At 45.1% G+C, this 27689-nt stretch overlaps 2 long non-coding RNA genes across 2 annotated transcripts; one reads left to right on the top strand and one right to left on the bottom strand.

The window, feature by feature from the left end:
* LOC141416396 (uncharacterized) lies at positions 1 to 13310 on the top strand. The gene is made up of 3 exons (XR_012441127.1): positions 1 to 308; positions 12062 to 12139; positions 12995 to 13310. It is a non-coding gene; the product is annotated as an uncharacterized lncRNA (long non-coding RNA).
* LOC141416394 (uncharacterized) lies at positions 8224 to 27689 on the bottom strand. Its single transcript, XR_012441126.1, has 4 exons — positions 27563 to 27689; positions 22550 to 22615; positions 18253 to 18333; positions 8224 to 8539 (listed from the first exon to the last, which is right to left on the bottom strand). It is a non-coding gene; the product is annotated as an uncharacterized lncRNA (long non-coding RNA).

The raw sequence follows: 27689 nt of genomic DNA, 5'->3' as shown, positions 1-27689 counted from the left end.
GAGCCAAGGGTTAAGGGAAGTAAATTCCTTTGAATCCAGCTCGTCTGTCCCTATTTGGTAAACAAGAAAACCCAAGCCAGGTTTTCTTATTTTTCTTATGTGATCAACTATCTCACGTGCCAGAGACTAAGGACTTTCCCAGGATATGGGATTTTTGGGCTAATGTCAGACAGTCCTGAGTAACTTGGAACAGTCGACCACGCTATCAAGAGGTGAGGAGACTTGTCCAAAGTCACACAGCTGGGACAAGAGTCCTGTGCCAGCACCTGCCTGTCTGAGATGTCATCCCCTCTTCTAGGCTGGACAAGGTAAGGCTGGGAGACTAAAGGGAGCCACAAAACTTTTTTTGTGATACTGGAATTTGAACTCAGGACATCGCACTTGCTAGGCCAGTACTCTACCACTTAAGCCACACCCCCAACCTGGAAGCATTTCTTTAAAAAAACAAAACAAAATAGAACGAGAGAGACCAAGTGTTGTGGTACCATCTCTAATCCCAGCACTGGGGAGGTAGAGGCAGAAGGATCTGAAGTTCAAGGCCAGCATGGGCCGTATGGCCAGACCCTGTCTCAAACAAGCAATAATAAAGACCAAAAGCAAGCAAATAAACAAAAAACAAAAGGAAAGAAAAAAAAGGGAAGGGAAAGGAGGGGAGTGGAGGGGAGAAAAGGGGAAAGGAGGAGAGGGGAGGGGAGGAGAGGAGAGGAGAGGAAGAAACAGGAGAAGGCTCAGGGCGTAGCTCAGTGGTAGAGGGCTTACCTAGTACTGGGTTCCATCCTCAACAAATGAAATGAAATAAAATAGACAAAACAAAATAAAGTCAATCTATGATTTGCATGCAAATATTTTTCCTTTGAAATACTCAACACATAAAATTCAAAAGCGGGGGGGGGGGGGGGGAGAGGGAGGGGGCGGAGTGGGTGGTAAGGGAGGGGGTGGGGGCAGGGGGGAGAAATGAACCAAGCCTTGTATGCACATATGAATAATTAAAGAAAAATGAAAATAAAATAAAATAAAATAAAATTCAAAAGCCACCATTGATGGGCTGGAAGAGTGGCTCAAGTAATAGAGTGCCTGCCTAGCAAATGTGAGGCCCTGAGTTCAAGCCCCAGTACTGCAAAAAAAGTTGCATCAGTAAGGTGTGTCTTCTCTTGGGTTTCCCAGGCTTTCAGAGGGTGGATTTCTGGTTTCTCTTCCTGAAATAATATTTGTATAGGTATCTGTATTTTCTTTTTAAAGAAAAGTATCACCTTGCACATTCTTCTGCTCATTTTTTAAAAATTTAATCTTTTTGGCAATGCTGAGGTTTGAACTTAGGGCCTCATGCTTGCTAGGCAAATATACTACCACTTGAGCCACACTTTCAGCGCAACACCTCATTTTTAAATTATTGAGATGCAGTATTATAGGACATAAAACTTTCAGTCTCTTCAGTGTACAGTTCAGTGGCATGAAGTGATTTCATGGGCCTTGAGATGTAGCTCAAGGGTAGAGCACATACCTGACACGCACGAGCTCCAGAGGTAGAAGAAGGAAGATCAGCTTGGGACCCTATCTGAAACAAACTGAAGCAAAAAAGGGCTGGAGGTGTAGTTCAAGTGGAAGAATATGTGAGGACCTGAGTTCAATCCCCAGTAACATCCCCACCCCCCAAAATATAAATATTTTCAAGTCCCTGCTTTCAGTTCTTCTGGGTGTGTACCTTGGAGTGGAACTGCTTGCTAAATCATGTTAGTATCAGTCAGCTTCCTGTCACTGTGACAAAATACCTGAGAAAATCAGCTTAAAGGAGGAAAGATATATTTTGTCTTATGGTTTCAGAAGTTTCAGTTCATGTTCACTTGGCTCTGTTGTTTCTGGGCTGTGGTGGGGCAGAGTATCATGGTGGGGAGCCCTTGGTGGAGCAAAGTTGCTCATCTCACAGAGGCTGGGGAGGAGAGAGAAAGAAGCCAGGGACAAAATATACCCTTCAAGAACCTGCTCCTAGTGACCTACTTCCTCTAAGGAGTCTCCACCTCCTAAACTTACCACCCAATATCACATTAAGCTATGAATCCATCAGTGGAATAATCCATTGATGAGGTCAGAGCCCTTCCTTCCTTCCTCCCTTCCTTCTCTTCCCCATCCCCCCTTCCATCCCCCCATCCCCTGCCATGAAAGGGAAAGTGATTTTTTCTTTTTTTGCAGTACTGGGGTTTGAATTCAGGGCCTTCACCTTGAGCTACTCCACCAGCCCAATAGTTTGTGTTAGGGTTTTTTTGAGATAGGGTCTTGCAAACTATTTGCCAGGACTGGCTTCAAACTGTGATCCTCCAGATCTCTGCCTACTGAATAGCTAGGATTACAGGTGTGAGCCACTGGTGCCTAGCTTGTTTGTTGTTTTTGGTAACCAATTCAAAGTAATAGCTGACACACCATCCATTTTAAATGTCCAAGGCAATTCAGTGGTCTTTAAATTATTTGCAGAACTGGGCACTTCTTACCACCTTGCCTTTCTTTTTTTTTTTTTGAAACAGCCCATGGTTGGCTTCAAACTCAAGATCCTCCTGCCTCGGCCTCCCCAGTGCTGGGATTCTAACAGTGAACCACTACACCTGGCCACCTTGCTCTTTTTAATGATTGCATAGTATCCTACACAAGTGAACCTTTATATAACTAATCCTCTGTTGGTGGACATGGAGGTTGCTTCTATTCCAAGCATGGCAAAAGAATAATCCGGCAGAGGAGGGATGTTGAGCCAGTGAGCAGATGTCCTGGATAAATTCTCAGAAATGAAATTCCAGGTCAAAAGGGTGTCAAAGGCTTCCTAGCATTGTCACCAAACTATGCTAATTTTTGCTAATCTGAGCAGTTCAGTGAGTCTTCTAACTTGCATTTGTATGATTTTGAGTGAGAAAAAGCATCCCGTTTGTCTTCCAAGGTGGATTTCTAATCTTTTCCTGTAATTTTCTTTTCTTTTATTTCATTTTTTGGCTGTCCTGGGGTTTGAACTCATGGTGTCATACTTGTTAAGTTAGGCAGGTGCTCTACTGCTTGAGCCACACCTACAGCCTTTTTTGGTCCCTGGTTATTTTGGAGATGGGAGTCTCACTTTGTGTCCAGGTCTGCCTGGATTGCCATCCTATTTTGGGCTTTGCCCCTGTCACCTGGGTGACAGGTGAGCATTACCTCACCAAGTTATTGGTTGAGATGAGATTTTGTGAACTAATTATCTGACTGGCCTTATACCTAGTCCTTCCTGATTTCAGTTTCTCAAGTAGCTAGGATTACAGGCAGGATTATAGTAGGGCCTGGATTTGGATTTTTTTTTTTTAATATCTCAAACTGTTTCTTATTTTGGTGTGGGTCCTCTTTTTTTTTTTAATATGGCAAAATATACACCGGAGCTTCTTTCTTTTCTCTTTGTCTCCCCTTCCTTCCTTCCTTCCTTCCTTCCTTCCTTCCTTCCTTCCTTCCTTCCTTCCTTCCTTCCTTCCTTCCTTCCTTCCTTCCCTCCCTCCCTCTCTGTTTCTGTCTCCCTCTCTTTCTTTTTCCAGTGTTGGGATGGAACCTAGGGCTTTGTGCATGCTAGTCAGTCACTCTATCTCTGACCTACATTCTTAGCACAAGAGATTCTTTTTAATAGTAAGGGAAACATTTGTTTTTTTGGGGAGGAGGGGGCAGTACTTGGGTTTTGAACTCGGGCCTCAAGCTTGCTAGGCAGGTACTCTAAGCCCTCAGTGCTATGACTTCTTATTTTGTAATGAGTTACAATTCTTCCTGTCCTCTGGTTTATTGCATTTTACTTTGCTTATGATATTTTCTTTCTAGGCATCTATTTAAATTTTTATGAAGTTAGACATTTTATCTTTTTCTTTGGTGTCTTTTTTTTTTTGGTGGTGGCACTGGGGTTTGAACTCAGGGCCTCATGCTTGCTAGGCAGGAGCACTACCACCTGAGCCACTCTGCCAGTTCTTATGGATATTTTTCAAGATAGGGTCTGGTGAACTATTTGCCCAGGCTGGCTTCGAACTCTGCTCTTCCTGATCTCTGCCTCCTGAGTAGCGAGGATTATAGGCATAAGCCACCTGTGCCTGGCTTTTTGGTGTCTTTTATGCTTAATTAATTAATCTGTTTATTTTTAGTGGTACTTTTTAAACTGAAGAGAGGCATGGAAAGAAATGCGGGAGGCGGCTCAACGTCAGCACAGGCTTTATTTGGGAAAGAGAGCCTGTGGAGGGGTCTCCTGTAAGAGACCTAGAGCCTGCTGCCACTTGCAAGCTTGTCATAGATCTAGGGGGCTAGTGGAAAAGTACCAGGAGGGTCACTAAGGAATACTGTTGCTGGACAACCTAGGAAGGTAAGTTGTGGTTAGGTCACTGTCTGCTTAACTATCCTTGGCACCCACCCAGAAATAAAGTTTAACAACTGTCCCTTTGTCAGTGTTCGGGGTCAGATGGGGTTTCCAGTAAGCTACCTGCAAAGGGGAAAGGGGTCTGGTCCTAACATGGCTATACTATTCACCCTAACAGTACTGGGTTTTGAACTCAGGATTTTGTGCTTGCTAGGCAGGTGTTCTACCACTTGAGCCACACCTACAGTCCAATTTAATTTTTTTTAGAAGAGCCTTTGCTACTCTCAAATTACTATTTGAAAAAGAATCCTGTATGGCATTTTCCGCCTACTACTTTTATGACTTTCTTTTTCATCTGTAATATTTGTTCCATCAGGAATTTATGTTGAGGTAAGGTGTGAGGTAGGGATCTGCTATAATTTGAATGTCCCCTCCAAAATTCTTTTCCCCCTGCCTTCCCTCCCTCCCCTCTCCTCCCTTCCTTTTCTTCTTTTCCTTTGTTCTCTTCCTTTCCACATGGGGGTCTGTTCTGTTGCCCAGACTGGTCTTAAACTCCTGAGCTCTATTGATATACTCTTGTGTCACCCTCCTGATAGCCTGGAAGACAAGTGTTTGCCACTATGCTCAACTTCATGTTGAAATGTCATTGCTGTTGTAACAGTATTAAGAAATGACTCTTTAGGAGGTGATTAGGTCATGAGGGCAGAGCCCACATGAACGGATTGTTGAAAGAGCAAGTCCTGATTTTAAGAAGATGAATTGGCGGGTTTCTCTCTCTCTATCTCTTAAATGCTTGCTTGTCCTTCTGCCATGTCACGATGTAGCACAAGGCCCCTCTCCAGATGCCACCTCTTGGATTTCCAGCCTCTGCAGCAGTGAAACAATTTAAACAGAGGAAAGGTTTATTTTGGCTCATGGTTTCAGTACATGGTGGGCTGGCTCCATTGTTTCTGGGCCTCTGGCAGAAGGGCATGGTGGGGGCAAAACTGGTCACCTCATGGGCCATTGTGTCTGCAAGGTGGGCAGCTCGAGGTATGAGGCAAGGCCAAAATTGTCATGACTTGAAAATGATTTACTACTAAAATGATATCTTCACTCAGCCTCTTGGTTCTGTCCAAGATCAAGTGACACCTGCCAGGGAGAGATTTGGTTTCAGGGAGGGGCCAGTAGCTTCCTGGTTGTGATTGTTATAAACATTCTCTGAGATGACTTTTTATTTTTATTTTTTAGTAGTGTTGGGGTTTGGGCTTAGGCCTCACATTTCCTAGGCAGGCACTCTACCACTTGAGTCATGCCTCCAACCCTTTTTGATTTAGTTGTTTTTCAGACAGTGTCTCCCACATTTGCCCAGGCCAGCCTTGCACCTTGATCCTTCTACCTCTGATTCCTACATAGCTGGAATTACAGGTACTAACTGCTATGCCTGGCTTGTTGGTTGAGATGGGGGCAGGGTTCTCAATAACTTTTTGCCCAGGCTGGCCTTGAACCATGATCCTCCCAATTTCTGCCTCCCAAATAGCTGGGATTACACATGTGAGTCATTGAGCCTGGCTGGGCTTTTTTGTTTGTTTGTCTGTTTGTTTTTGAGACAGGGTCTTTATATATCACTCAGTCTGGGACCAAAGTTTTTTATTTTCATCTCCCTCTCTCCCTTCCTTCCTTCCTTCCTTCCTTCCTTCCTTCTTTCCTTCTTTCCCCTCATCTCTCTTCTTTTTTGAGACAAGTTCTCACTATGTCACCCAGGCTGGTCTCAAACTCCTGGGCTCAAGCAAGTCTCCTGCCTCAGTTTCCCAAGTAGCTGGGACTACAGATGTGCGCCACTGCCCCTGGCTTCCAAATTTCTCATAAAGACACCAGGCACTGGATTTAGCCCCTCCCAAACCAATCTAACTTCATCTTAACTTAATTATATTTGCAAAGACACTATTTCCAAATAAAAGTCACATTCACAGATACCAGCATTTAGGATGTCAACATAAAATTTTGGAAGACACAGTTCAAACCACACCACCCTCAAGCATTGTGCATGTGTGTGTGTGTCTGTCTGTCCCCCCACCATCCCAATGAATCTCTCCAGAATCATATTGAAAAATAAGTGGAAATATGGCATACAAATGTGTGTGGCAGGCAGGGCATGGTGACCTGTAAACCAAGCAGTTAGGTGGCACAGACAGGAGGATGGTGAGTTTGAAGCCAGCCTGGCCTACATGGCAAGATCTTCTTTCAAAAGAAATCTTAAAAAACAAACAAACAACAACAAGAGAAAACCAATTGTGTGTGTGTTTTGGGGGAAGGGAAGATTACAAATGCCTCCTCCACTAAGGAAGGAAAGGAAGGAAGGAAGGAAAGGAAGGAAGGAAGGAAGGGAGGGAGGAAGGAAGGGAGGAAGGAAAAAAGCTCTCCAGAAAGATTTTCTTATTTGATTTTAAGAATTAGCTTGTTGTTTAAATCACAGCCCCATCTCCTTAACTGTAACAGAGATCAAACTCATTATGTCATTTGCTGTTTTTGAAAAATACAGTTTCTTCTTGTCAACCCTTTGTCTCTTGGTGTCCTGTTCTGGAGTTTTGGTATGTAGTGTTTTTTTTGTTGTTGTTGTTTTATTTTTATGGTACTGGGGTTTGAACTCAGGGCCTACACCTTGAGCCACTCCACAAGCCCTTATTGGTGATAGTTTTTTTTTTTTTTTTTCAAGATAGGGTCTTGAGACCTATATGCCCAGTCTGGCTTCGAACCTCAATCCTGCTGATCTCTGCCTCCTGAGTAGCTAGGATTACAGGTGTGAGCCACCAGTGCCTGGCTTGGTGGATGTTTTAAACGGAGGGGACCTTTTTTTTCTGGGACCAGTGAGCTGAAGTACATCAGAAGGCCCCTTGGACAATCCGGGGTGGAGTGGCAGGTATTTGCTGGAGAGGTGTGAGTGGGGCTAGGAGGCCAGAATGGGGTGTTCAGGACACACCTAAGAGGCCAAGGTGGCTTTCCCAAAAAGGAGGTAGGTGTGGATACAGGTAGGGGGCAGGGGAGAGAAGGGGGGGGTTTAAACAAAAGTCCAGCGTGACCAGAGCCTACTGAATCCAGCCTGGGGTACCAACTGAAGGGCCCAGACTTCATGGAGCCCCAGGACGCCCGTGATCAGGTTTTTATTGGGAAACAGTCATGCTGGTTTGCAATTTGAAGAACTACCAGAGCAGCAGTGGGGGAAGTACGTGGAGACAAGAACCACGAGCCTGGCTTGCAAAACAGGAGGGTGTCTGGAGGCTGCCCCAGGTGGAAGGAAGGAGAGGGAGGTGGGAGTCTCACTGAGGGCCTGGACTGTGTCAAGGCGTGTGTGCTTCGCACAAAGGATGCCACCTCTGGCTCAGTGGCCAGGTCGGGATTCCTGGAAGCACAGGACAACAGCAGGTTAGGAGGGAAGACTCTGGGTTGGGTGAGTGAAGTCCAGACTTATTTGGGCCATATAACAGGCACATGGAAAAAGTACTGACTCCTTACTTGGGCCCATAAGTTAACCGAAAGCAGGAGAAAAGCTTGGCATCCCCACCTCCATTTTGTATCTGTCTCCTTTGCTCTGAGTCTCTCTCCCACAGCCACCTTGGGCTCCAAGAAGGACAGGACTGATTGAAAGTGTAACAGAAGAGTGAAGCTACCCCGAAGAACAGCAATCACAACAGTGGTTGTGAAAACAGACCACTCCCCAAATGACAGCCATACCGCCCCTAAACGCTGAATAAAGAGGCATGGTGAAGTCAGAGAAAGGAAATGTATTATCCAACTCAGGGCATGCCATGGGAAGAGGCAGAGTAAGCACTTAGTCCATCTTCAGCCATCTTTGGGGTACAGACATGAACTATAGTTTTAAGTAGACAAAAGAACTGGGGGGCAGGAGACAAAGGCATCCATAGTTAAACAGTCCCAGTCACAGGTGTGCTCTGGTTGAATATTATCTCAGTCCAAGGGTTCCCGGAGGGGTTCCAGAGCAGATGTTATCACTCTCATCACTTTGAGGGGGGTGATCTGGTTCCCATGAGGTGCTTGCTCCTGCTCCAGGGTGCAGACTCATCATTACAGGTAATTGCCCTCATTTGGAGTGGTGGTCTGTCCTGCAAATCTGCTGTCTCTGCTGTTCCTCATGACAAGTTTCAGTCCCTTGTCATAAAGATGTTATCAGTTCTGTCCTTTCTGGAATCCAAGGTGATTGCAAAGTGACTGCAGAGAGAACGGTTTAGAACAAAGACAGATATAAAATGGAGCAGGGCTGCCAAGCTTCTCCTGTTTTCAGTTAACTCATGTGCCCAAGTAAGGAGTCAGTGCTTTTTAGCAAAAGCAATTTGAGTACCTCTTACACGACTTCTTCAGAATCCCTTGCAGAAACAGAACTGAGGTCATTATCACCCAGGCCACACTTTGCCTGGGACTGTTTAATAATTACATGCACCTCTTGCCTCCTGCCCGAATTCTTCCTCTTTTAAATCTAAAGCTCATGCCTGTACCCAGAAGAGTGGCTGAGTGCTTCCTGTGCCCCTTCCTGTGGCTGCTGCATAATTAGCCTCCTTTCTCTACCTGTCACCACTGCTCAGATTTATTTGGTGTGGTGCCGGACCTGACCTGACGTGTGGAACCCCTGGAGTGGGGCCTCTGCCCTAGAAATTCGGTTGGTGTTATGGGAGGAAGTACATATGGGAGGCTCAGTGTGTCTTTCTGAGCTGGAGATTGGATGTCCTTAGTGTCCGCTCAGAAGAAAAATATGCAGTGATAGGTAGCCTGCAACCCCATGGGTGACAGCCCCATCCTAGCCACAAGGGGACACTTGGCTGGGGTTCTTCTGTCTCTCTGAGGACCCCTTGGGTGAGCTACAAGGGCAACAAGACAGAAAAGGCTGAGGCTGAAGACAGTCCTTGAAAGATTAGTTCAGACCGCGACCTTGACTCTTCCAGGCCAGCCTCACAGGAGGGAGCAGGGCAGGGAGAAGGAACTTCAGGGAGGGAAGGAGCCAGGGAGGAAAAAGAGCATTTATTGACTACTTTACTGAACAGGCAGGGTGTGTCCTTGACTTGGCAGCTATTAAAAATAACAGGTGTGAATTGTCACAGCATGCCTGTGTGCCCGACATTATTTCCTTCCTTCCTTCCTCCTTCCTTCCTTCCTTCTCCTTCCTTCTCCTTCCTTCCTTCCTTCTCCTTCCTTCCTTCCTTCTCCTTCCTTCTTTCCTTCCTTCCTTCTCCTCCCTCCCTCCCTCCCTCCCTCCCTCCCTTCCTTCTTTTTTTTAGAGCTGGGGATGGAACCCAGAGTTTAGCACTTGCTAGGCGAGTGCTCTACCACTGCTCTACGCCCCAGCCTCCAGACACTATTTTATAGTTTATATCTTAAAATTATCTTATTTTAAATGTGGTTTTTTTGTTGTTGTTTGTTTGCTTGGTTTGGTTTTGAGGGTTGTGTTTGCTCGTTTGAGACAGGATCTTGCTATGTATAGCCCAGGCTCAGCTCAATCCTGTCTCAACTGCTCGAGTGCTCATGCTTAAATTTTTAATTATTTACTTATTTTAGTTTATTTATTATTTGTTTTTGATGGCAATGGGGTTTGAACTCAAGGCTTTGTACTTGCTAGGCAGGTACTCTATCACTTGAGCCACGGCCCCAGCCCTTTTTGCCTGGGTTGGGCTGAACTGAGACCCTCCTATTTACACTTCCCGAATAGCTGGGATGACAAGTGGGCACCACCATGCCTGGCTTTTATTAGTTGAGATGGGCAGTCTCATGAACTTTTTGCTGGAGCTGGACTAAAACCCAGATCCTCCTGATCTCTGCCTCCCAAGTAGCTAGGATTATAGGAGTGAGCCACTGGCTCTTGACATGGCACTTCTGGTGGGCAGTTGGCAGCAGATACAGGCTGAGGTATCCCGTGGAAATAAAATGAATGGCGGCAGAGATCCCAAGGTGGGATTGAGGGTAGGGGTCAGCTTTACACAAGCAGATGCTGCAGTGAGAGGGGTACCATTGAGTCTGGTGCCAGTGGCTAAGGCCATAATCCTAGCTACTCAAGAGATAGAGATCAGGAGGATCACGGTTCAAAGCCACCTGGGCAAATAGGTTGAGACCCTATCTCAAAAAACCCCAACACACACACACACACAAAATATGGCTGGTGGAGTGGCTCAAGGTGTTGGCCCTGAGTTCAAACCCCAGCACTGCAAAAATAAATAGTCTCAGGGCCTTTGGGGTTCCTGACTTTTCCCCCGTGAAGAGGGAGGGAATGAACAGAGGCCAAGGGTTTTCCTCAGGCCTTTCCAACCCTGGGTCCTCTGGACCCACGGCTTCCCTGAAGGAGAGGATTCTGTGATGAGCAGGTAAGTTTTTGCACATTACTCAGAGCTTTCTGTTTGATTTTGCAAAACTCAATATGTGTGTGTGTTGAAAAAATAAAAAATCAAGCCAGCCCAAAGCCTCCCAGCCCCTAGACGTCTGTAGGAGCAGAGGCAAGGGCCTAGGGCAGGGGGAGTCTTCCGGGAACCAGCCCATTGGAACCGAACTTCAAAGGGTAAGAATGTGCCAGGGATGCCAGGCGTGGTGACCATCCTGTAATCCAGCACTCAGAAGGCAGGGATGGGAGAATCAAGAGTTCAACAATAGCCTGGGCTACATAGCAAGACCCTGTCTCAAACAAACAAAAAAAAATTGAATTCTTTCTGTATCTTGCTTTTTTTTCTAAAACAGTGTTTGAAAGCATTTTCCATATTATTCAAAAATGGAAAGACATTAAAATGACCACATAATGGGTTTTAAGATGTTACTGTACTTAGGTTTTACTGAAGCAGACACCTTAGACTTGTGCCAGCAGGATACTCCCACAGTCTTGTGACATGTAAATACTTGCCTATTTCTCATGTGTCTTCAGAATGGACTCTCAGAAGTGGAAAAACTGGCTCGTAAAGGCAATGATTGATACACGTGGCAAGTGCTCGCCCCAGTGCTGGAATTTATATTGTGGGGAGCAGGGTGACCCAAGCTTCTGTAATTGAAATAGCTGCTGTGCTAGTAAGATAGACAAATGCGGTCTCGCTTTTAATTAGCAATTAGCTTTTTTTTTTTTTTTTGGCATACTGGTTTGAACTCAGGGCCTTGTACTTGTTAGGCAGGCATGCTACTGCTTGAGCCACACCCCCAATCCTTTTTGCTCTGGTGATTATTATTATTTTCATTGGACTGAAGTTTGAACTCAGGGTTTCACACTTGCTGTGCTGGCATGCTACCGCTTGAGCCACATCTCCAGCCTGTTTTGGTTTGGTTATGTTGGAGATGGGGGTCTCAAGAATTATTTGCTTCAGCTAGCCTCAAACTGTGATCCTCCTGATCTCGGCCTCCCAAATAGCTAGGATTACAGATGTAAGCCATCAGTGCCTAGCTGCTCTGGTTATTTTTGAGATCGGATCTTGCTGTATATCCAGGCTGGCCAGGACTACAACCCTACTATTTATGGTTCCTGCATAACTGGAATGACAGGCATGTGCCACCATGCCCTGCCACTGGTTGAGGTGGCATCTCACAAACTTTTTGCTTGGGCTGGCCTCCAACCTTGATCCTCCTGATCCCCAGAGTAGCTTGGATTACAAGTATCAGCCACTGAACCTGGCCTGCAATTAACATCTTTGAGTGATCAAAGATGTTATTGCCTCCTCTATATGGAGGCAATGGGGTTGCTTGCTTTTGTTTTGCTTTGTTTTCTTTTTTCAGTGCTGGGGATGGAATCCAGGCCCTTGCACCTGCCAAACGAGCCCTGTACCACTGAGCTACAATCCAGTCCTCATCAAGGTATTTGTGATTTCTCTGTTCATGATCCTCTTCATTTCTTGGTTGGAATATTAGTATAAATCAGTTTGTAAAAGCTATTTGAGTTTTAAACAGACAACCAGTATACTCCTCTACTGTTTCTCCCATTGCTCATGGGTGAGAAAGAATTTCGACATCCCAAAGACTTGGAATCCATTGGTCTGCTAGTCACATAGTGTTCAGTTCTACCTTTAGCCTTCAGATCACTTTGTATTCATAGCTCTTGCTGCATAACAAATTGCTCCAAAACGTAGTGGCTAAAAATAGCAATGAACAGTTGTTACCTTTCCAATTTTTTTTCTGGTACTGGGTATTGAACTCAGGGCCTTACATTCTGCCACTTGAGTCATGTCTCCAGTCCTTTCACTTGTTTGTTTGTCAGATAGGTCTCATGCTAACTTTGCTGGGGTTGACCTCAGATTGTGATCCTTCTATCTCTGCCTCCTTAGTAGCTGGGACTATAAGTGTAAGCCACCATACCTAGCTTCCTTTCCTTTTTTTTTTTTTTTAGCAATAGTAGGATTTGAACTCAGGGCTTCACACTTGCTAAGCAGTTGCTATATTACTTGAGCCACATCTCCAGCCCTCTTTTACTTTTTTTTTTTTTTTGATGGTACTGGGGTTTGAACTCAGGGCCTCATGCTTCCTAAGCTGGCTCTCTATCACTTGAGCCACTCCACCAACCTTATTTTTATGTTGGATAGTTTCAAGATAGGGTGTCCCAAACTATTTGCCCAGGCTGGCTTTGAGTTGTGATTCTCCTGAACTCTGCCTTCCAAGTATCTAGGATTATAAGCGTGAACCACTGACACATGGCCCCCTTTTCAATTTTTGCAGATCAAAAATTCAGAAATGGCTGGGAGGCCCTGGTGAGGGATTACTCACATGGTTGCAGTCAGATGCCTCCCAGGGATGCTGTATTATGAAGATTTGACTGGGACTGGAGGATTCACTTTGAAGGTGGTGCATTGCCTGCTTACCCAACTGGAGTGGCTATTGGTGGAAGAGCTCAATCCTAGCCACACAACCTTTCCACAGGGCTGCTCCAACATCTTTCCTACATGATGGCCGATTTCCCTCAGATCAAGCAACCTGAAGACCAGGAGTGGTGAAACTACAGCCCTTTGGTCAAATTGGGCCATGGTTTGTTTTTATAAATAAAGTTTTATTGGAACACAGCCATGTCCATTGGTTTACATGTTGTCCATGACTTCTTTTGGCAGTACTAGGGTTTGAGCTGAGGGCCTCGTGCTTGCTAGGCAGGTGCTCTACCATTTGAGCCACTCCACAAGCCCCTATGATTGCTTTTGTACTATGACTGAAAGCTAAGGAGTTGTCACAGAGACTGTATGATACATGATGTCCAAAATTTAAATGTGATTTTTATCCATATGTATTTTGCCTCGGACATGCTAGGCAAGTGCTCTACCACTAAGCTATACCCCTCACCCTGCAAAAATATTTAATATCTAGCCCTTTACTGAAAAAGTTTGCTGGTCATTGCAAAAGCCCAAGGCAGAAATTGCAATGTCTTTTACAACCTACTCTTGGGATGTCACATACAGTATTCTATCAAACACACAGGTTACCCTACATCTGGTTTAATATGGGAGGGTCTTGGATACAAGAAGTGAGGATTTCTGGGAGCTGTCTTGAAGCCTCAATGTCACACACCAGAAATCGGCTGGCAGGTAATTTTGCACAGGTGCATGGCTGCCTACCTAATATTTCCTTTTTCTTTTTCATACTAAATTATGCTGATGTTTGCTTTGGGCAAAACACAGACATGCTTAGATTCCTTCATAGCTAGAATTGAACACGTGACCCATTTGTGGCCATGAGGTATCCACTTAGATGTTGAGAGTAGGGTGTCTGAAAAAACTATTGTTTTCCTAATTAGAAAAGAAAAGTATTAGGAAGAAATAAAAAAATCTTCTATTATTATGATTTGAATGTGACATGCTCCCTGAAGGCTCAGGTGTTGAACGCTTGGTGCCCAACTGGCAGTGCTGTTTTGAAAGGTTGAGGAACTTTTAAAAGATGAGGCCTTGTTACAGGAAGTAGACCACTGGGGGCTTGTCTTGAAGGTTATATCCAGTCCCCAGTCCCTGCATCGCTTCCTGGCTGCCATGAGTTGAACAGCTCTGCTCCACCATGTCTGTCCTCCTTGCCATGATGGACGAAACCTCTGAAACCATAAACAAAATGAATCCTTTCTCCCTTCAGTAGTTTTGTTTCCAGTGTTTGAGGTGTTCCAGATGTCCCTGGGTTTTGGGTACTTGGTTCTTGGGTACAATGCCTAAGATTAGAACATTGCCCCAGATATAGAAAAAGAACCATGAAGAGAAAAGAGTGATTTATTGGGCAAGCAGAGTGGCTCAAGCAGTAAGAGCACCTGCCTAGCAAGCATGAGGCTCTGAGTTCAAACCCTAGTGCTGCCAAAAAAAAAAAAAAAAAAAGAGTGATTTATTAGCAAAGCAAAGGGCAAGTCTGATAAGGATTAAGTGTACTAATCAGGGACAGTACACTTCAAGGAGTAAGACAGGAAGTTAGGGTAAAGAATAATGTGGAGAGTGGATTATGAGAAGCCTATGAGAACCGGATGTAAGCAGGGCAAGATGCAGCTTAATTGCTTTTATGTGTAGGCCAAGATAGGCACAGCCCTCGCCACAAAACAGGGAAGCAGAACAGCTGCGGCTCCTAAATTGTTTACATTTAGAGAAGCTGGAACCAGGTTTCTACTGTTACAATGTCATGCCTCTCCCCATCAACCACTCCTCCACCCTGTTTACCACTGGGTATAAAAGGCCCTCTGAAGGAAGAAGAGTGGCTTTTGCCTTTGGCTTTTACTTTCGGCTTTTGCTTGAGGGGCTTTTGCTTTTTGCTTTAGGGCTTTTTGGTGTGGGAAGCTTTTGGAAGGGAAAAGAATTGCTAAAGGGGAATTGCTAGAGAGGAGTTGATAGGAAGTCTGCAAGTCTGCACCACGAACTTTAACATAGACTTTACAAAAGCTAAGCTAAAGAAAAGCCAAAAAGAACATGGGGCAGTGCAAGATAAAGAACCGAGACTTTAAGAGTTATGCATATGCAGTTTTTAGGCATAGCTATTGTTTGCAAGTCTGAGCACCGAGGCTTTAAGAAAGCTAAAGAAAGATGGGACAGTGCAAGTCTGGGATCAAAATACTTTAAGAGAGATTATGGTAAGGAACAGCTAAGAGAAAATATGGGACGGAGCAAGTCTAATGAAAAAAGATTTTAAGCAAGGTTTTAAAGACTACTTTAGAAGCAAGGTTTTAAAGAACTGCAAGGAGTAAGGCCTTAAAGAATAGAGAAAAGAAGCAATGAGGGTTGTCCATCTCCACCCAAGCGCCCAATACACCTGACCCCACTTTCTGGCTGTCTATCTATCCTGTGTCTTTTCTGAATCTCCAGTCTCCCCCAGTTAAGCCCAGTTTAGTTCGGTAATAACCAGGAGTGAGAGAAAGCTTACTCTAACAAAGGAGGGAGAAAGAAAAAGTTCCCTCCAAAATAACTTCCCAGAAGCTGTGGGAGCTTGGGGTTTTATCCAATAGAGTGGTGGTATTAGATGGCATAAAACTGAGGTTCTCCCCTGTGGTCCTCTCCAAATAGTTTGGACAGTACTGTACAGAGGCTGCCTGGGTGTGGAAAGTCATACACATGTGCATTTGGTCTCTTTGCCCTTCCTGGTTTAACCTTGATATGGGGATTTGGTTCCATGGGGCTAATGGCCATTATTTTAGTCATCAGCCCAGAACATGGTCCATTTGGCGGTTTTAGAGTGGAGCCTCAGCCTAGAGCATTCCTCGTTACTGTCCCTGATCATGCCTATTGATGTACCTTCCATAACAGTTTATATCATGTATTTGGTCACAGTGATGGAAAGACTGGCTTATACAGAAAATTGGTCCTGGACACCTGGAGTCATTGTTGTGCCTAAACCTAACCATGGGGTTCTAAGGCCTTTGGAACTGATTTGTGGGGGGAATTTGGAAAAGTTTGGGGACGTAGAGAAGTCCTAGAATGTTATAAGCAGAGATTAGTGAGGAATTTTGATAGGCGCTCAGAAGACTGGAAGGCTAGAAAGCCAACAGTGAAGGCTGGGCTCAGATAGGAACAAGGACCCTATTTGGAATTGGACAAGAAGCCATTCATGCTACATTCTGACAGAATTTGTCTACATTTTGTCTGTGTCCTGAGACTTTGAGTTAATTGAAATTAACTTGGGAGTAATTAACTTGGTGGAGGAACTTTAAAGACAGCATAGCATTTTGATGGTGGCATGGATAATTATGATCTTCTTTTTACGGTAAGAATCAGGAACAAAGGACAGAGTGGAATGATTTGAAAAATGTGCAGTTTAGTCAGAAAAAGAGTCTGTTCAGTTTTGGCCAAAAGGGCATGGTTATGAAAGAGACAGGCACCATTAAAAAAGGAGTCAAGCAACTCTGCATTGCCTTAAGGACATTCCAGGAATTGGTCAGACCCCACTCACTGTACCCTCAAGGGAATGGAAGTGTAAACTCATTATTATTATTATTGTCATTATTAGTGCTACTGGGGTTTGAACTCAGGACCACACTTGCTAAGCAGGTGTTCGTACCACTTGATCCACTCCACCAAATGTTTTGTGTTGAGTATTTTCGAGATAGGGTCTCACAAACTATCCACCCAGGCTGTCTTTGAACTGTGATTCTCCTGATCACTGCTTCCTGAGTAGCTAGAATTACAGGTGTGAGCCACTGGTTCCTGGCAAAGAGTAAACTCATTTGAAAGATTTTCCCTCAAGGAGACCAGGCCTCCAGGGTACTCTGCTCACACAGGGCCACTAAGAAGTTTCCCTAGGATTTGTTTCACCATGTTTAACCACCCAAGTACTCAACAGCCACTGAAACCATGGTCCAAGCTGGCCTGGCTACTGCTTGAGCTGCTGACAAACCTTGGCATCACTCATACAATGCTGGTTTCACAGATATGCAGAATGTAAGAGTTCTGGGGTTGTGGAGGCTTCCACCTAGATTTCAAAGGCGGCCCAGGAATGTGTGCAGTCAGAATCCCTGCAAGGTGATGTGAGAAGCTCTCAGGGTGAATCCCAAGCTGCAGTAGAGACCTCAGGATGGTGCAGATGCCAGGAACAAGAACACCTACCAAGGAACACTTCAGACAACAAGTGGAGCAGGAACAAGGGAGATGCCACAGGGGGTGCAGCCAGAAGGCCATGGGGCAGGGTAGCCCTAGCCCGTTGGAGTTCACATCACTTTCCCACGGGGTCTGGATGCCCTGTGTGTGCCCTGCTTGGTTCCAGTTTACTCTAATCCTTCCTTCCTATCCTCCTATTCCTCCCTTCTGGAGTGGGGATCTCAGGAGTATGTAATTTGGTTTTGGTTTTTACAGGGATTCATAGCTAAGAGCTTGTCTTGAGTCTCAGAAGAGTTTGCACAGAGACTTTTGAGCAATGCTGGAACGGTTCAGACTGTGGGGACTCATGCTTGCTAGGCAGGTGTTTTACCCCTCAGGCCACCACTAGCCCTTTTGTTGTTGTTGTTCTGGGTGTTTTCAAGATAGGATCTTTCAAACTACTTGCGGCTGGCTTGGAACTACCATCCTCCTGATCTCTGCCTCCCGAGTAGCTGGGACCCAGTGTGAATGCATTTTGCATTAAGAGATGACCATGGGCATAGTGGGGACCAGGAGTGGAATGTTGTGGCTTGAATATGAAATGTCTCTAATGTGCTGAATGCTTAGCCTCTTGCTGATGGAACTATCTGAGAGGATGTAGAAATTTATGTAGTGACCTTCGTAGAGGCAGTAGGTCACTGGGGGTGTGACCTGAAGGTTATATCTGATCCCCAGTCTCTTCTTCAGCCTGCTTCCTTTCTGCCATGAGATGAAAAACCTCATCCTCCATAAGCTCCTGACACCATGATTTTCAGCCTCTCCAGCAAGCCCAAAGTAATGGAGCCAAGTGACTATGGATTAAATCCTCTGAAATTATTAGTCAAAATACATCTTTTCTCCTTTAAGTTGTTCTCTGAAGTATTTTGGTCACAGCAATGAAAAGACTGACTAACCACCTACCTTCATTTGTCTTTACCTTTGCCTTTTCTTGCTGCATGGAACATGGTCAGGATGTCTGGATGTGCAGTAGCCATCTTGAGACTGTGAGGACAAAAGTCACATGCTCAGGATGGTGGTGATGGATGGAGGCTAGGTCCCAACCGGTACCATGCAGCCTCTGCATCATTGCTGGGCTCTTGTATAATGGGAGAAATAGCACAATGTATTCCTCCCTCCTTGTTTTCTTTCAGTCACTATTAGTTGGGCTTTTGTTCGTTTGATTTTGGGTAGACATAGACAAATGCTGCTCCAAAGTAGTTCTGATACAGTGTGAGGGTAAAGGTCTATCTTTTTTTCCCTCTCAAATAATTAACTAGAGCCTTACAATGATTTGATTGAACGAATTTTGGCCTTTATGATGATGTGAGAGTGATATGCATTCAGGTAAAAGCTATACTTTGAACTTTGATCTTTTTATGAGCTAGTGATATATGTATGAGTCTTTCTTGTGATGCTGGGCAGGTGCAATGAGCTGAATTTCCCAGTCAGTCTCCCTTCCCCCACCACAAGGGGAAAGACACAGCCAGCACCACACAGACAAATCACAAATCCAACCATAGAATGCAAGTCATACGATCCAGCCACAGAGCTCAACAAGAAACCCAGAACCAAGACACAAACACCAAGCACTAGCCAGGTATGTCGGTGCACGCCTGCCATCCCAGCACTCAGAAGGCTGAGGAAGGAGAATCCCAAGTTTGAGGCCAAACAAAACAAAACAAAAACCCAAGCACTGAACACAGTTACAGAATCCAACCTAAAACTCAACCATCGAACCAAGTCACAAAACCCAACCACGGAAGATGGCCATAAAATTCTTGCTCAGGCCAGATACCTATGGCTCATACCTGTAATCCTAGCTATTGGGAAGCCAAAATTGGGAGGATCTAGGTTCAAGGCCAGCCTGGGCAGATAGTTCCTCAGACCCCATCTCCAAAATAACCAGAGCAAAATGGACTGGAGGTATGACTCAAGAGGTAGAGCTCCTGCTTTGCAAGCGTGAAGCCCTGAGTTCCAACCCTAGCCCCACCAAAACACATAAACAAAAACAAAAAACGAACAAACAAAAACAACCCAGGCTCAGGACCCACCCATAGAACCCAGATATGGAATCCTACCATGAATTTATTGAGTGGAGAATGGGTGCCAGGGTCACTCAGTAGTTCTAATGGATTTATGCAAGGGAAAGAGATGGCAGCTGAACACTCTGTGATCATTGAATTTGTTATCAGGAGCTGGATGCCAGGAACGGAACTACAGATGCTACCACTCTAATGTGCTACCAAGATGGTGGTCCTCAGCAATCACCAGTCACTCTCAGCCACCCCAACCTCCCACAGCATCTGGCACTCTTGACCGTCCATGCCTTTTGATTTGTTTTTGAGGTGAACTAAGCTATTTATTTTTTTTTCCTCCATTATTTTTTTCTTTGGATATATTTGTTATACAGGGGTTACTCATTGTGACAATTCCAAATAGGCTTATATTGTACATTGGTTAGATCACCACCACCGTCGCTCCCCCTTTCCCTTTCTTCCCCTCCCCACCCCACTTAAAACTACTGCAACAGGTTTTTTGTTCTATTTCCTACAAGTATATGAAGTCCATCAACCATATTCCCTCACCTTAATGTCCTTCATTCACTCTCTCTCTCCCACAAGAACTCCCCTTATGCACACTGTACCTCTTTTACAGTCCTGTCTTTTGTTAACATTTAAGTTGATGTTCAAAGGGGTTTCTCAAAGTGTTCCTACTGTGGATATATTTTACTTTGGTCCATTCAACCCTTCCCCTTTACCTCACACTCCACCTTTTCCAACAGCTTTCAGTACACATGCTTAAATCCTCTACCTTCACATCTTATGGTATGCGATATTACTGATGCTCTGTCATTCTCTTTTCCTTTCCCTCCTTCCCCGAGTTCCATAGTGTAGTTCCACAGTTACAAACATGTTCTACATCTGAGTTTGTATATGATCATGTTTGTTTTGTGTAGGTGTTTATCTTTGTATCTGTCTTCCATGTAATAGAGAAAACACGTGGTCTTTGTCTTTCTGAGCCTGGCTGACTTCACTTAACATGATGTCCTCCAGTTGCATCCATTTACCTTCAAACCACATGTCATTATTCCTTATGGCTGAGTAATACTCCATTGTGTATATATACCATAATTTCTTTTTTTTTAATTATTCATATGTGCATACAATGCTTGGGTCATTTCTCCCTCCTGCCCCCACCCCCTCAATACCCAGCAGAAACTATTTTGCCCTTATCTCTAATTTTGTTGTAGAGAGAGTATAAGCAATAATAGGAAGGAACAAGGGTTTTTGCTGGTTGAGATAAGGACAGCTATACAGGGAGTTGACTCACATTAACTTCCTGTGCATGTGTACCACAATTTCTTGATCCTTTCATCAGTTGTAGGGCATCTGGGTTGTTTCCAGAGCTTGGCTATTGTGAAGAGTGCTGCGATGAACATTGGTGTATAGATGTTTCTATTGTATCCTGTCTTACGTTCTTTTGGGTAGATGCCCAGGAGCAGTGTCACTCGATCATATGGCAGTTCTGTCTTTAGCTTTTTGAGGGATCTCCATATTGTTTTTCATAGTGGTTGTACTAATTTGCATTCCCACCAGTAGTGTATAAAGATTCCTGTTTTGACACATCCTCTCCAGCATTTGTTGTTGTTATTATCTGAGATTAAGGCCATTCTAACTGGGGTGAGATGAAATCTAAGTGCTGTTTTGATTTGCATCACTTTTGTAGCCAGGGAAGACAAGCACTTCTTCATGTATTTACTGGCCACTTGTACCTCTTCCTTTGAGAATTTGCCTTTCAGTTTTTATTTTAGTCTTTGGTTCAGACTGGCCTCAAACTTATGATCTTCCTGCCTCTGTCTCCCAAGTGCTGGGATTACAGGTGCCATGCCCAGTGTCCAGTGACCATCTACACTGTTAGAAAGCATCTCATTAAAATATACAAGGGGTTTGTTTGAATCAGTCATAGTGCTATGGTTTAAATGTGTCCCCTAAATTTCACATGTTGGAAACTTTTTTTTTGCAGTCCCAGACTAGAACTCAGGGCCTCATGCTTACTAGGTGAGGTCTCTACCACTTGAGCCATAACACCAGCCCTTTTTGCTTTGAGTTTGTTTTTCAGATAGGGTCTCATGTTTTTGCCTGGGCTGGCCTTGGACCATGATCTTCCTATGTCCACCTCCCAGGTGTATGTCACCATGTTTTGGAAACTTAATCCCTATGGTCATATGGCAATGGTATTTAAGAGAAGAGGATATAATTGAAGTGCATTATACACATGTGTGGAAGTAGCATAATGAACCTCACCAAAATCTGTTTAAAAGGAGGAGGGAGGAGTGAGAGGGAAAAGAAAGAGTAATAGAAGGGGTGAATTTGGTTAAAGTACATTATATGCATATATGGCAAAATTACAATTAAATCCCCTTTGTACAATTAAACTATGCTAATAAAAAAAGAGAGCTGGGTGTTGGTGGTTTATGCCTGTAATTCTAGCTACTGAGAGCAGGAGGACTGTGGTTCAAGGTCAGCCTGGACAAAAAATTCATGAGACGCCATCTCAATGAATAGATGGGGCATGGTGGCAGGTTCCTATCCTTCAGCTATGGTGGGAAGTATAAACAGGAGGATTGCCATCCAGGTCAGCCCAGGCATAAAGTGAGATCCTATCTCAAAAATAACCAGAGCAAAAAGGGCTGGAGGCATGGCTCAAGTGGTAGAGCACCTGCTTACCGAGTGCAGGGCCCTGAGTTCAACCCTCCCCACCCTCCGCCCCATGCCACTAAAAATTAAAAATAAAAAAATATGTAAGTGAGCTCTTTCTGGCATGCTTGTTCTATCTCTCTCCATGTGATGATGCTCTCTGCCATCCAAAGAAGAAGTGAGGAGGAGGCCTTCACCAGATGCTAGTGGACATCCCAGCCTCTAGAACCTTGAGCCAAGTAATCTCTTTTCTCTATAAATTACCCAATCTGTGTGGTCAGTTGTAGCAACAGAAACAGACTAAGACACATGTGAAGCTGTACAGATGTGAACACAACTGTCATGAGTGAAATTCATACAGTCCCCTCAAAGAGGAGCACCGCACCCCACACAGGGGTAGACAGGGAAGCACTGGGGTGAGTCAAGAAGCAGGGGAAACAACAACAACAAAAAATGGGCCAGGACCTTTATTGTGATTTCCATGAGAAAGAAAAAGCAAGCAAAGTAAGGTTTAGGATTACCTGGTTTGAATCCATTCAGTAGGTTCTGGAGCATCCAGGTTGTCCTCACTTGCCTGGCACCTGGCCCTGGGCAATTAGGGCAGAAGAATGTCATCATGGGGTGTAAGATCACCCTAAACGAGGTGGCTGTGGGGTATGATCTTTGAACTGGTTGGTTTGCATATGGAGGCTTTGCTCCTGGATAAACCAGTTGTTTGCTGTCTCTAGAAATTAGCCAACCCTAATTAGCTATTGCTCCAGAATGGGCAAGGCCAAGATATCAGAACATCAGAAAATGGGGTTTGTGGGTGTAGCTTAGCTGCAATGAACTTACCCAGCATGTGAAAGGCCCTGGGTTCCATCCCCAGCACAGCAGGAAATAAACAAAATCCAGAGAACGTGAAAGGCAAGAAGGGCGTGATACACACATCCCTTCTCCCCAGTGACTCTGCTGACCTGTGTCCGTGTACCTGTGCACCTGCTCCCTGTCTGAGTCCCTTGTTCTGCCTGTCTTCTTTTAAAGGCAGAGCTCTGTCACCAGCCCCTTGTGCCTCTATCATGTTCTCTTGCCTGTGGCTTCTGCAGCCTGAGCCTTTTCTGGAACCCCAGAAGTGAGACCAGCAGGGTCCCACACGTGCCCTTTTGGATGAACTTGTCTCAGCATTGTCTGTGGACAGCTGGGCACTGGAGCATCGTCCTTCCCTGCCCTGAGGTTGTTCTCATGGATAAGTCACACCCACAATGCATGCCCATACTGTGACTTCTCAAAGTTGCCCTTTGTCAGTCAGATACCGGATTGGATGTCATTTGAGGCCCACCGGGGAGGAGAAGGAGGAGGAGGAGGAGAAGCTGCCCTGGCAGTGAAGCAGCCTCACCTTTTTCCCCTGGAGATGGTTGGCCATCATTGAATGCGTTTCTGCTGCTGTACCAGAATGCTACAGACTGGGTTACATTATAAACCAGAGAATTGCATTTGGCTCTGAGATTAGAGATTGCAGAGGGGCCAAAATGGTGCCAACATGTGGCAAGGGCCTTTGTGATTCATCTTAACATGGCAGCAAACATGGGACAGAGAAAAATTTGGCCACCTTCATCTTTCTTATTTTTAATTTCTTATTAGGGCATATTAATTGTACACAGGAGTTTCATTGTGATATTTATACACATGTACATAATGTGCTTTGATCAAATTCACCCCTCTATTACTCTTTCTTATCCCTTCCTCCTTTTAAAAAGAAATTTAAGCTGACCCCAGTGGCTCACGCTTGTAATCCTAGCTAATCAGGAGGCAGAGATCAGGAGAATCACGGTTCAAAGCCAGCTTGGGCAAATAGTTTTCAAGACCCTATCTTGAAAATACTCAACACAAAAACAGGGCAAGTGGAGTGACTCAAGTGGTAGAGAACCTGCTTAGTAAGCAAGAATCCCTGACTTCAAACCCCAGTACTGCCAAAAAAAAAAAACAAAAAAAAGACAATTTTAAATGGGTTTCATTATTCTGTTTCCATGCATGCATATAAAGTACTTTGATCACATTCGCCCCCTTTACCCTGTCCTTTCACCCTTCCCCCCACTGGTTCCCACCAGCAATACCACTCTTGGGGATATACCCAAAAGACTGTTACTCCAGAGGCACCTGCACATCCATGTTGATTGCGGCACTATTCACAATACCCAAGTTATGGAAACAGCCAAGATGCCCCACCACTGACGAATGGATTAAGAAAATGTGGTATCTCTACTCAATGGAATTTTATGCAGCCATGAAGAAGAACGAAATGTTATCATTCGCTGGTAAATGGATGGAATTGGAGAACATCATTCTGAGTAAGGTTAGCCTGGCCCAAAAGACCAAAAATCGTATGTTCTCCCTCATATGTGGACATTAGATCAAGGGCAAACACAACAAGGGGATTGGACTTTGAGCACCTGATAAAAGCAAGAGCACACAAGGGAGGGGTGAGGATAGGTAAGACACCTAAAAAACTAGCTAGCATTTGTTGCCCTTAACGCAGAGAAACTAAAGCAGATACCTTAAAGCAACTGAGGCCAATAGGAAAAGGGGAACAGGTACTAGAGAAAAGGTTAGATCAAAAAGAATTAACCTAGAAGGTAACACCCACGCACAGGAAATCAATGTGAGTCAATGCCCTGTATAGCTATCCTTACCTCAACCAGCAAAACCCCTTGTTCCTTCCTATTATTGCTTATACTCTCTCTACAACAAAATTAGAAATAAGGGCAAAATAGTTTCTGCTGGGTATTGGGGGGGAGAGGGAGGGGGCGGAGTGGGTGGTAAGGGAGGGGGTGGGGGCAGGGGGGAGAAATGAACCAAGCCTTGTATGCACATATGAATAATAAAAGAAAAATGAAAAAAAATTCCTATTTTATTCACCTCACACTTTTTTTGTATATCTAGATACCACATATGGAGAGAATATAGGATATTTGTCTTAGTCTAGCTTATTTCAGTTAGCATCATGATCTCCAGTTCCATCTGTTTTTCTGCAGATGACATAACTTCATTCTTCTTTATGACTGAATAATACTCCATTGGTGTATTTATCTATTCATTGTTTGATGGCACCAATGGTGTTCAGGTGTCTCTATCACCCACAGACTTACATTCCTTCGGATATATGCCCAGAAGTGATGTAGTAGGATCATATGGTCAAACTCATCCTTTTTTTTTTTAATTTTTAATCAGGCACACCCTCCTGCAAAGACAATCCATTTAGAGAGCAGGAGTCCTCATGGGCCAAACACCTCTTAATTTTTTAAAATTGTCAACCTCGAATTAGTTTATTAAGTCTGTTTTTTTCACACAAAGCTTTTTCACTGGCTTGTTACAGCAATATAAAACTGAATCCTCAAAATAGCCGACTTCCAGCACAGACTATAGATATGTCACACACTGCCTCACCCTTTGGAAGTGCAGATGACATTTTACTGTACTTCATTGTGTCCTAGCTTCAGAACCTTCAGACTGACGCCAGCAGGTGCACATTTTCCAGTAGTTTCCTTTAATGGACTGTGCAGTACCCTCAGTAGCAGGTCTTTCATCAACTTGAGCATCACCCCTCCAAAGTGCACCTTCCTTCTCACTCTCAGGGTGACAGTCATATGGACATTCAGTATCTGTGTCCCATCCACATAGCAGCCCTCTGGCATCCTTATCCCATCCAGAGCCCTGGCTCCTTCTGAGTGCACCAGGCCTGGGACTCACAGCAACAGGTGCACGCCCTAATCCCCTCTTAAAGATCCCACCTTTAAAAAGACATTTATGCTGGGCACTGGTGGCTGGTATTACATCTGTAATCCTAGCTGTTTGGGAGACTGAGATCAGGAGTATGGAGGTTCAAGGGCAGCCTGGGCAAACAGTTCCCGAGTCCCTCAACTCCAAAATAATCAGAGCAAAGTGGACTGAAGGTGTGGCTCAAGCAGTGAGCCACACTTTGCAAGTGTGAAGTCCTGAGTTCAAACCCCCAGTCCTACCAAAACAAACAAACAAAACCCTGAGATGGTGTGTACTGGGAGCTTGTAAGGTCACTGGCAATATTGGGAAGGAATTGATGTAGTTTTTGTGGAAGCCTGGTTAGTGCTCATGAGAGGGTTGTTATAAAAAGATCAAGGCTGTCCCTTCCCCACTCTGGCTTCCTGTCTCACCACGGGATCCCTTCTTCTCCACACATGCTCTTCCCACCACCATGTGACACACCCAAGGGGACCCTTACCAGAACCAAGCCAATGCCAGGGTCATGCTGTGTAGCCTCCAGAAATGGGAGCTAAATAAACCTCTTTTCTTGTGCGTGGTACTGGGATTTGAACTCAGAGCCTCACATTTGTTAAGCCGGCGCTCTCCCACTTGAGCCACTCCACCAACCCTTTTTTGTGTTGGGTATTTTGAAGCTAGGGTCTTGTGAACTATTTGGGGTTTGGGCTGGCTTTGACATGCAATCCTCCTAATCTCTGCCTGCCAAGTAGCTAGGATTATAGGTGTGAGTCATTGGCACCTGGCTTAACCTCTTTTTTTTGTAAAGGACCAAGACTGAAGTCTTTCATCATAGTAACGGCACATGGGCTGCCATCTGGTAGTGTTGGCCAGGATGAAGAAGGGGCCCCTAACTTGGGAAGGTTACTTTAAACTTCCCACCTCCTCCAGAAAGTCCTACCTGATTTCCCCACAGAAACAGGCACCTCCTCTGGGCCTCCAGAGCTCCATGCTTCTGTTCTGCTCTGATCTAGGTTACTTTGTATCCGTGTTTTCTACTGATTGTCCCATGTGGGGCCAACCAGGAGCCAGATCTATGCTGTCCCCCTATGTCCCTATGAGAGCCTGGCCTGGTAGTCCCTATGCCCTGGCTCTGCTGGCATGAAGTGGACATCAAGCAGGTGAATGCCACCTGTAGCTGCTTTCACCTCGCTTTCATGGAGCCCTTCCCCTTGCCCCAGCTGGCTTGGGTATCTTGGAGAGCTGGCCAGTCAGCCAGGCAGGAGAGCTTGTGTCTCATTGAGGCTAAGGGACAGATCCCAAATTAGCCACCCACCTGTGTCCTTGGGCTCACTGCCAGGCCTAGCAACTGGGCCCTCAGCCAGCACCCAGATCTGATCCTAGTCCCGCCCCCTTGAACATGGGGACCTTTTGCCTTCTTTTGTGACCTCCTTGAAGAATGGAAAGCCAGCTCAGAAAAAGGGAAGCAAAAGTGTAGTCTGTGCTCAGTCTGTGGTTTATCGGAGGAAAGATGGGGTAGGGTGTGGGTGACTCAGAGCTCGGTGGAACAGTCCTAGAGGTGGGGGGCAGTGCAGGGGAGAGGAAGGCCTGGAGAGTGTGTCCAGAGGTGGCCCCTGCCCTATCCTGGGCTAGGGCAGTGCAAAAAGGTCAGGAGGAGTTCCAGGAGGGAACAAGGAAGCAGAGTCATCGGATCTGTAGGAAATGATGGTGGGGGGTGAGCTTGGTTGAGGGCATGGCCTAGTGAGAGCTGGAAAGGCCGGCTGGGGACCCGTGGCATTGTGGGTGCCATGGGCAATGCTTACCTTGGGAAGAGCAGGGCTGGTCTGAGTAGAGACCAAAAGGAATGGGGCATTCTGATGACCTCTGGGACTGGGGTGTGTGGGTTGCTCCTGGACGATCCATTTTGTTTTCCTTCATGTCTCCGTGTGC

The sequence above is a fragment of the Castor canadensis genome, chromosome 14 (assembly GCF_047511655.1).
Source record: "Castor canadensis chromosome 14, mCasCan1.hap1v2, whole genome shotgun sequence".
NCBI lineage: Eukaryota > Metazoa > Chordata > Mammalia > Rodentia > Castoridae > Castor > Castor canadensis.
This window is presented reverse-complemented; position numbering and strand designations above follow the sequence as displayed.